Raw genomic sequence first — 10,139 nt, 5'->3', positions numbered from 1 at the left:
ACAAATTCTAAGGAAAAACCGGACGACCATAGATGCAGAAGAGATAAGATTAGAAGATGAGCTTCAGTATCAGGCATAGCACCGCTGTGTTGGAGTCGATAGCCGGGAACAAGAGACCGGTTCCTCGAATTTTTACCGAAAATGCGCATGGATAAGGACAAGTTCGTCCAATCCCTGCGCTTTCTAGACCACAATGTGGGAGTAAGACATCAACATCCCTTTAACTTATAAGATACACACGCCAGTCCCAACGTACGATTCCATCGTGTGGTGGCAAGCGCCGAGAAAGAAATACAATAGAACGAAGTTTAATAGAATTCAAAGAATCGCGTGTATAAATGCTATTGGGATCTGCAGTGCTACCCGGCAGATGCCCTCAATGCACTCCTGCACCTCCTTCCTCTGAACAACTACATTAAATACCCTGTAGCATGTAGTGCTGTCAGACTAAGTAAGTTCACTCGTTGGGCAGTGAAACCCTACCGCCTTACTAACATTCTAGACGAAGTACCTCGGGAACTCTGGGCATTCCCAATCTACTATGTCACACGTAAGCCGAGCTTGACGAGGAATTTTGCTGTGGGTTTCCTAACCCAGGGAGAGTTGAGGATGTGTTACAAGGTTATGAGACAGAGTTCTTTCCCAACGGATCGAAAATATATAGTTTCACGTCCTCCGGGTACTTCGGAATCACAATCGCCATCAGATCGTCTGCACAACCATGCAACTTCGCTTCATCCGGTACCCGAAGATCAAACACTTTATGGTACATAACGTCCCATAACAGGGATCTCTATATGAACCCTTGAGGAGCCACTTGTTGTCATAATGTACCCTTTTGACTTATTTGTAATGGCTTGGGAGATATAGCGATGGGCAAACATCATCTGAGTTGGTCGAAGTCGACCTTGCGCTCTTCTGATGATTCGGCCGCGCTCGAGGAACTGTAAAATTTGAGACCCGAACGCCTCGATCGAGAGCGGAGGTCTATATCAGACCAAATCGATGTTTCCGCTGCCTCAGATATCCAGGAAGCACGGCCTTTGGGGCTCTTACCCTTCCTTGGTATAATTCAGGTTATAAAATGAAGGTTGTCATAATCTACTCCTTTTGAGACGTCATCGGTCTCGTACCAAAAAGGCTTTCCAATAGGTAACTGTTTATTAGTCAATCCAAGTAGCTAGAGGAGTCAGTTTAGACAAAGTGCCCCTGGTGAAGCATCCTGCTCTTTATACTTCCGAAGCTCCTTCGATTATGGTGGTAGAAGAAGTTCCACCATTTCCAATGTCAAGGAAGATGATCTGGCGGTCGCTCTGTGTAGTGCTCAATCACCAACCACACCATTCCTTTTTTGAATGAGAACCGGAAGTATGTTAAGTCGATGGTGGAACCTATGTTGTTTGTAAAGGTTTCGGCTAGGAATTGGCTCTTCGTGTTCATCATTCTACTTTCCCACTATGCGTTGAAATTGCTAACGATTATTTTAGCGCTATGGGCTCTAATTTCTAACATCGAACTGTTTAATATCTCCTCACATTGTACTACTTTTACGCAGAGAAGGAATGAAATACTGACTCGACTACGCAGGTATATATATATGCTTTTTATTTCCGTTTTATTACCCCGGTTGATTAGATATTTTTTGCAGATTCCATAAATTTTGAGGCGTTTTAGATCTAACAAGATTAGGGTGACCAAAGTCTCCAAAAGGTCCTCCCATATCGTTCAGCCTAGCAGAGAAGCATGCAAGCGTATTGCGACGAGAGACTTGACTGTAATTAGCTTTGCGATTTCAATACGGATTGCGATTTTCCGCAAACACAACATCTTCGCCTATTTATGTATCGTATAATCGCAAACATGACATGAGTTTTTAAGTAAAACCGCTTTGTGTTCAGATCTAAACTAGGCCGAAGGAAAATTATCTTCTTAAAAGGATCCTTGTAGTATTAAATATCATAATAGCCAGAAAATATAGACGACTTGCGGTTTCGTCTAGGGCAGAAGCAGAGTCGTCTATATTTTTTTAAAAACTTGGGTCCTAGCCCAAAGCGAGTGGTCCGTCGAGCAGAAATAGAGGGAGAAAGTTTCTCCTCAGTTGGTCCGGTTCGATACTGAGTGGATTATGAACCCATGAGTCCTCATATCCTAAACTAAAAATCCATAATAGCCAAGTTTTCCACTACTGCTTGCTTGGATCATCCACCCGTTAAGTCTGTAACTTCCTGTGTTCCATTAGATAAATACATTGAAACTCTTTTGTCTATTTGAAATTTCGATTTAGTTGGCTCTATATAAACAGTTCTTTAGAACCACAAAGAAGATTGAATTCTACCGAATTCTGGTCCAACTAACTTGAACTTATGTCTATACATCTGTTGGAACTTAATGATGTATTGTTCAACATGCAAGTTCCTTTTCAAACGTAAATTAAGTTCCGTGATAGTTTTGCTCGATTAGAATGAAAATGAACGAGATTGGGAAGTTATGCTGGCTATGGGGCGGAAAGTTTCATTCCAACTTTTTGTTTTCATTAACATGAAATCTTCGCTTTAAGGCGGGGCCAACCAACCATAAGGGTATAATTCCACTTGAGTCTTCTCAATTAAATTTCTCGATTTTAATAAGAACATACAGCAGTGGTCATAGAATAGTTTATGAACTTTTATCCTGGAAAAGTTGGAAAAGTTCTTGAACTTTGTTGAGAAAATTTTCATTAGCACGATTCGTTGCTAGAGTTACCGATGGCTACAAAGGCTACTTGTAGTTCTTGCATAACAATTGATATTTATTTTGTATATAGTTTAGAATTTTTCCTCAGACAAGTTTAAAGAGAAAAGTTGTCTACAACTTATTCGAGTTTTAATATTTATGTAAAGTCTGCGAAGCTGGAATGAAAGAAAACTAGAAAATGCTCTTTATTGGTTCTACTTTAGTTTTTATTGAACTGTTATTCTGTTGATGAGCCATAACTTTATGTATTTAAAAGGAAATGGAATCTTATTCAAGAGGGACAAAGTGGGGATCGCTCATTGGATAACGTGGGGAACATCTTGGTCGGCTTCGCCAATCGAAGAATGTTTAAACCTGACCGAGGGGGAGGATTTCGGGAGAACAACCCACATCTTGGAGCCCACACACATGATTTTCCCAACACGCCCCCCGTAATCTCGTTGATAACGGTGGGGAACATCCCTGACACCAAAATCACCTTCACCCCGCTCCTGTTCAGTATTCGTTTTATTTTATTCATCACTGTCAACTAGATACGGAAGAGATGTTGACGCTCGGAGGCGTCCTTCTACTCACTCTGGCCAAGTGGCTACCTCCCAAATAACATTAGACTTTCCAGGTTCTTAACATGGATACCTCCACTGCATAAGATTCCTCTTGAAACCTAGTCTGATTAGAGCATCCTTGATAGGTTGGCATTCAGATTTTTTGTACTTCACTAATGGCGTTATTAATTTAAACAGTAGCCTTTTTCTATTTCTTAGAAAGTTCCTAGTTTAGGGCGATTTAAGCAATTTCTCCACCTAGATGCTGCCTTATTTGGTGTGTCTGATGTCATAGATGAAAATTCTGTAGCTAACATCCTTAATTATATTTGGGGTATCACCACGATTAGCGCCTAAAATGAAGTGACTGGGATTTTTTTTCTGTGGAAAGGAAAGTACGAGGATAATGACATTCTATTATGTTAACTACGACATGCTATTGCTGAGATCAGGAAAAGAGATAAATTAAGTATAGTTAGTTAAAAATAAATTGATTGAATTGAGTCACAAGCCTTGGAAGTGTTAGGGCGTTCACCTCAGTCGACGCTACAGGACGGGCCCCGATCCTGTCGAGAAATGAGTAAGGGTTCTTGATGCATGGACGGCGTCAGGAGGTAAGTAAATCAGTCCGAGCAAATCAAATACGTGTCTGCACGCTAAATATTGACACCCTAAATGGAAAGACCGAGGAACTCACAACACCCTTTCGGAAAACGCGCATTGATATCAGCTCTTTACCAGAACGACATAGAATGCGAATGCGGTAAAAATGGATATAAACTTCTCTATTTTAGTAGCCCATACACTCAATACCTTGTTGGTATTGCCATCTCAGGGGGTTTCTGTCACGCACTTAAAGAAGTCCAACGATTTGATGACCGGCTGATGTAGCTCACAATTCAGCTGATTGCACTATTCACTTGTTCACGGCATACGCACCACAGATTGGTCGATCTGATGCCGAGAAAGATGAAAGAGAAAATCTGTGGCGCGCCTGCTGATGACTATGTCATCACTCCAGAGGACCTTAATGGTCATGTGGGTGAAAAGGCAGACAGCAACAGGTACCATGTGGAAAAAGGGTTTGGAACATGCAAAGAGAGTGGCAGACGTGTAATCGTTTTTTGTAGTGTAGAGAACTTGTCCAAAAATGGGATTATCGCCTCAAGCAAGACGATTTCAGGTTGAATCTGAATAAAACTGAATTTTTGACGACTGATCCCCATGAAACCAGCACTATCACTGTCAATGGTAGTGACCTGCCCAGAACTCAGCGATTCAAATATCTCGAAAAGCGGTCTACAAACAAACGTGTGCCTCTCCAGACGGGACCACTTTCAGCTATTGACCACGTGCTGATTGAACGCCGCCACCTCTCAGCCTTAATGAATGTCAGAACATACAGGGGGGCCAATATAGACTCGGATCATTATCTCGCTGGCATACTGTTTCGAGCTCACCACCTATAATTCCCTCTGACAATTAGGTCAGAGTGAATACTAAAGCCATTCGCAACACAGTCCTCCGTAGCACCTATAAGGGTAGAATGGGTGCCGCAATAACCGCAGCTAATAGATGTCCTGGACATGAAGCATCAACAAATGATCTTCACAACCCCCTGAAGAACGTTATCATTGATACGGCCACAAAGATACTTGATCCCAGCCGCACGAAAAGTCCGAACGACTGGTTTGCTTATGAATGTAAGCTGGCAACGGAACGGAAGAATGCTGCATACCAAGTAATGTTGCATTCTCAAAGAACGCAGGCACGCGCAGAGACTTATCACGAACTTCGTCGAGCGGAGCGTAACGACTTCACAGACGGAAAAAGGAAGCCAATCAACAAATCTGTGAACTCGAAAAATACAGGAAGCAACCGCACCAGGCGCGGAAGTTTTACCAACAAGTAAGCAGGATGAAGCCATATGCAGCTCGATGCTCTTCCTGGCGAGAGAAAGATGGAAATCTAATTTCCGACAGAATGGGCATATTGGAACGATGGGTTGAGTATTTTGATGAACTGCTCAACAACCAAAATATCGGCGAGTTGGAGGTCCGAGCGAACTGAAGATGAAGAACAAATGCTGCTACCACCAAGCATAGAAGAAACAGTCCGCGCAATCTACCGAAACCAATGGAATTACAGCCGAATTGGTTAAATATGGAGGCGACCAACTACACCAAGTTGTTCATCAATTACAACTCAAGGTACAGGCCTGCGAATCAATGCCTAACGCCTGGTAACGAGGCATTATCTGTCTCATACATAACAAGTCGGGAAACCGGAAGCTGGGCGCTTCAGGTATGAAAGGTTTTGTTTGTTTCTTGTGTGAGTATATTTCAGTGTAGAACCATCCCATTTGTACGTAGCCCGTTAAAAATATGCATTTAGCATATCCGATTTAGTACTTCGGGTTGTAAATTTACACAGTAAGGCAACTTTGAGCTACTGTAACTTTGTTACTAATAGCATGATTTTGATCAAACTTGGAGATAATATGCTTCATATTATATTTTATACTACTACCAACTTTTATAACTCTGACATAAACTTAAGGGGGGTTTAACTCAATTTTCCCAAAAATATAGTAATATACTATTATTAACTTAATTTGAACAGATATCGATATGGAGAGTATTTTGAGGCCTGGGTACCATATAGAGGCAGCTTCATGGTTTTTTTCAGATTTTTCGGTTTCGTAGTTTCTGCGAATGGCTCCGTTAAAGAAATCATCACTTTTCACCCCTCCCACTCCCCGCCTTTTTAACAAATCTCAAAACTAAGACCGGTTTCGAAAAGTACTAATCGAGACCTTTAATTTGATACCCCACATGACTATATTTGGTGAAAAAAATTTTTACACTCCCCTTTTACATGTATGGGGACCCCTCTCAACCAATCTCAACGTAGGAGGATATTACTCACTGCATGTCTGGGGGTCCACAGTTGCCACCTTCTCACCAAATTTCGTGTCAATCGGTATAGCCGTTTCTGAGAAAAGTGCCTGTGACAGACAGACAGACAGACATTGAACCGATTTTAATAAGGTTTTCTTTGACAAACAAAACCCTAAAAAGGGGGATATCACGCAGTCCATCAATTATAGAGGTATCACATTGCTGAATAGCATCTATAAGGATAGCCCCATATGCCCAGAATATAATCGGTCCATACAAAAGAGGCTTCACTCTAGGCGAATCAGCAATATATCAGATTTTCTCTGTGGGATAAGCGACGGAAAAACTTTTGGAATGTCGACATCAGTTGCACCATATTTTCATCGACTTTAAAGTCGCCCTTGACAGCATAGCCGGGGTGAAATTGTACAGGGCCATGAGAGAATTCGGTATCCCGGACACACAACACGGCCATTATGGAAAGAACAACCCGAGATGTACAGTCTATCTTCATCCAGGTCGAGCAGCACATTAATGAAGGTAAGACGGAGTACATGGTGACGGTCAGCGCCCAAAACCAAAGAACGAACAACATCGAATGGCACTGGTTAAACAAAAACAATGAAGATAGGAGACTACAACTTTGAGATCGTTGAAAATTTCTCCTATCTAGGGTCGAAAATCACAACCGATAACAGCTACGATGATCAAATCCGCGCACGGTTGTTGGTAACCAACAGAGCCTATTTCAGATTACAAAAACTGCTTCGCTTGAAACGTCTCATCATAGAGTCAAAGCTCTTACTGAACCAGACAATGGTCTTGCTAGTCCTCATGTATTCCCCGGAGACTTGGTTCTTAGCAAAAAAAAAATGACAAATCGTGGGCGCGTTCGAGAGAAGAATCCTCCAAAGAGTTTTTGGCCCCCAACATAGAAAAAGAAGACGAGGCAGACCCTGCTTGAAATGGAGCGATGGCGTAGGTGAGGACACCAGACAGCTTTTAGGGATATCGAATTGGTGGACTTCGGCGCAAAACCGGTTTATCTGGAGTTCCTTATTCTAGACCGGATATCGGTGGTTGCGCCGCTGGTGATGATGATAAAGGATAATAATGGAAATTTTAAGGAAATCCCACTGTTATTAGCAAAGTTATAATTGGTTAGATTTTCGTGTCAATTTATTGCCGGAACACATGTAAAAGGGGGGTGTACAATTTTGTTTCACCAAATATAGTCATGTGTGGTATAAAATGAAAGGTCTCGATTAGTACTTTTCGAAGCCGGTCTTAGTTTTGACATTTGCTAACCAGGTATAGAGTGGGAGGAGTGGAAAGTGATGATTTCTTTAACGGAGCCATTCTCAGAAACTACGAAACCGAAAAATCCGAAAAAGATCATGAAACTGCCTCTATATGGTGCCCAGGCCTCAAAATACTCTCCATATCGATATCTGTTCAAATTAAGTTAATAATAGTATATTACTATATTTTTAGGAAAATTCAGTAAAACCCCCTTTAAGTTTACCTCAGAGTTATAAAAGTTGGTAGTAGTATAAAATATAATATGAAGCATATTATCTCCAAGTTTGATCAAAATCGTACTATTAGTAACAAAGTTACAGTAGCTCAAAGTTGTCTTTACCGTGTAAATTTACTGCAACCCAATCACAATAAAATGAGTAGTTTGACAAGGTAAATGTATACACATAACGGGCTACGTACAAACGGGATAGTTCTACACTCAAATATACTCACACAAGAAGCAAACAAAATCTTTCATACCTGAAGAGCCCAGCTTCCGGCTTCCCGACTTGTTTTTATTTATTTGTAAATGAGAGTCAGCTCTTCGGTTCAAGGCATATCCATATATCATATATATGCATAAGAAGCTTACGCATATTGATCCATTAGGACGGTGATCATGAATAAGGTTTCTTTTCATTGAGTTCGCACCAGGAGCTGGGCCAAAGCCGTTTAAAAGTGTTAAAGAGTATTTTTAGACTTTTCCTTACTTTTCGCCCATTGCGTCGCACAGCTTATACACTTGTCTCCGGCTCCCCAAACCCATTAAGGCGGTGATCACAAATCACTTGCCTCCGGCTCCGCCCCCCCATTCAGGCACAAATAAGGTCTTTTTTGATTGAGTTTGCATCAGGGGGTGTGTCAAAGCCGTTTAAAAGAGAGAAAGACGTAAGGGGAGCTGAAGGGAATTTGAGGGAACGATGGCACGTAGGTGTGGTTTACATGCTATACCCCACCAAGGGGTCAATAGGAACTAATGAACTAAGTAATATGGTAGTTGGTCTCCTCATGTTGTTGCTTAAGCCAAACTTTTATTTTGGGAATGAACCATTGTGTCCGCTGACCCTTTGCAGACTTTCGACTCTGACCTTGCGACATTCTTGCCTTCTGTCTGGGTTTTCGTATGTCTTGCATGATACAACATACGTATTTCTTTCGCCAGAATGTCGACTGGAATCAAGCTTGCCCACCTCATCTAATGTGTTTCTAAAATCACTGCAAGCCATCAGCCACTACCCCGAATTCACCTGCTTTCGTCTCCGAAAGTTTGCAATCGTAAACGGGGGATGGGGAGCCAGGGTTGGTTTTAATTCATAAAAATCTCTCTCAACGGCGTGTCCAGACCAGTGTCTTCTGAAGACACCTTGTTAAAAAAACTAGACATTCACATTGGATCGATTTTAATAGTTTTGTCTTACATAAAATCTCATATCTGAAATGTTCAGCTTTCGGTTTTCCGATTTGTTTGATTTTATATTAGAAGCATTAGTGGTACAATTATTTTCTTTTAAGGTTTTGTGTAAAACAAAACCTTATTAAAATCGATTCACTGTCTGTCTCTCACACGCACTTTTCTCCGAAACGGCTAAACCGATCCGAACGAAATTTGGTGGACAGATGGGAACTATGAAATGCCATGCATACAGCGAGTGGCATAAATTTAGGTGGAGTTTAAGGGAGGGCTCCCCATACATGTAAAGGGAGGATTTAACAATTTTTTTCACCGGATATAGTCGTGTTGGGGATCAAATGAAAGGTCTCGATTAGTACTTTTTGCAACTGACACTAATTTAGTCGTGAATTGCAAAGTGCGCGAGTGAGGAGTCGAAATGTACGCACTTAAAGTGAGACAGGACTCATTTTCGGAAACTACCCAACCCAAAAATCCGAAAAAAATCAGGGTGGTGCACTTGATGAAATCTTGGCCTCAAAATATGTCCCATTCTGATATCTGCTCAAATAAACTTACTAATAGTATATTACCACCTTTTAGAAATTTACTGAAAAAACCCCTTAAATTCATTTTAGGACGGCTGAATTTTAAACCAGCATAGCGGACAATATTTCGTATATATGTGCTAAATTTCCTGGAAATCTGGCCATTAAGATCAAAGTTATAGTAGTTTAAACTTAGCGATTTCGCGTGAATTAACTGCTTCCGAAGCCGTGCAAATAAGATGCTGACATCATAATTAACGGGAATAATTGACATTCGCGTGAAATATTAAAGTCACATTTATGAAGAATCTACTTATCTGCAGCCCTTTTTAAGGTTTTTTGTAAAACACTTATGCGAAATCTAATTTTCGAGACATGTCCTATTCCGGTATCTGCTCAAATAAATTTACTAATAGTATATTATCAACTTTTAGAAATTGACTGAAAAATTCCCCTTAAGTTTATCCTAGGTGCACTAAATTCTGCAGCGACATAGAGGATAGCCTCGTACATACACATGCCAAGTTTCATGAAAATCCAACTATTAGTGTCAACGTTATAGCAGTTCAAATTTATCAATTTCGTGCGAATTAATAACATCCTAAGCCATACAAATAAGATGCTGGCGTCATAATTAACGAGAATAATCGATATTCGAGTAAAATATTAAAATTCCATTCAAGAGGAATCTAATTCTCCCCAGCCCTTTGTTTTGTGTGAA

The sequence above is a fragment of the Hermetia illucens genome, chromosome 2, assembly GCF_905115235.1.
Source record: "Hermetia illucens chromosome 2, iHerIll2.2.curated.20191125, whole genome shotgun sequence".
In the NCBI taxonomy this organism is placed as follows: Eukaryota; Metazoa; Arthropoda; class Insecta; order Diptera; family Stratiomyidae; genus Hermetia; species Hermetia illucens.
This window is presented reverse-complemented; position numbering follows the sequence as displayed.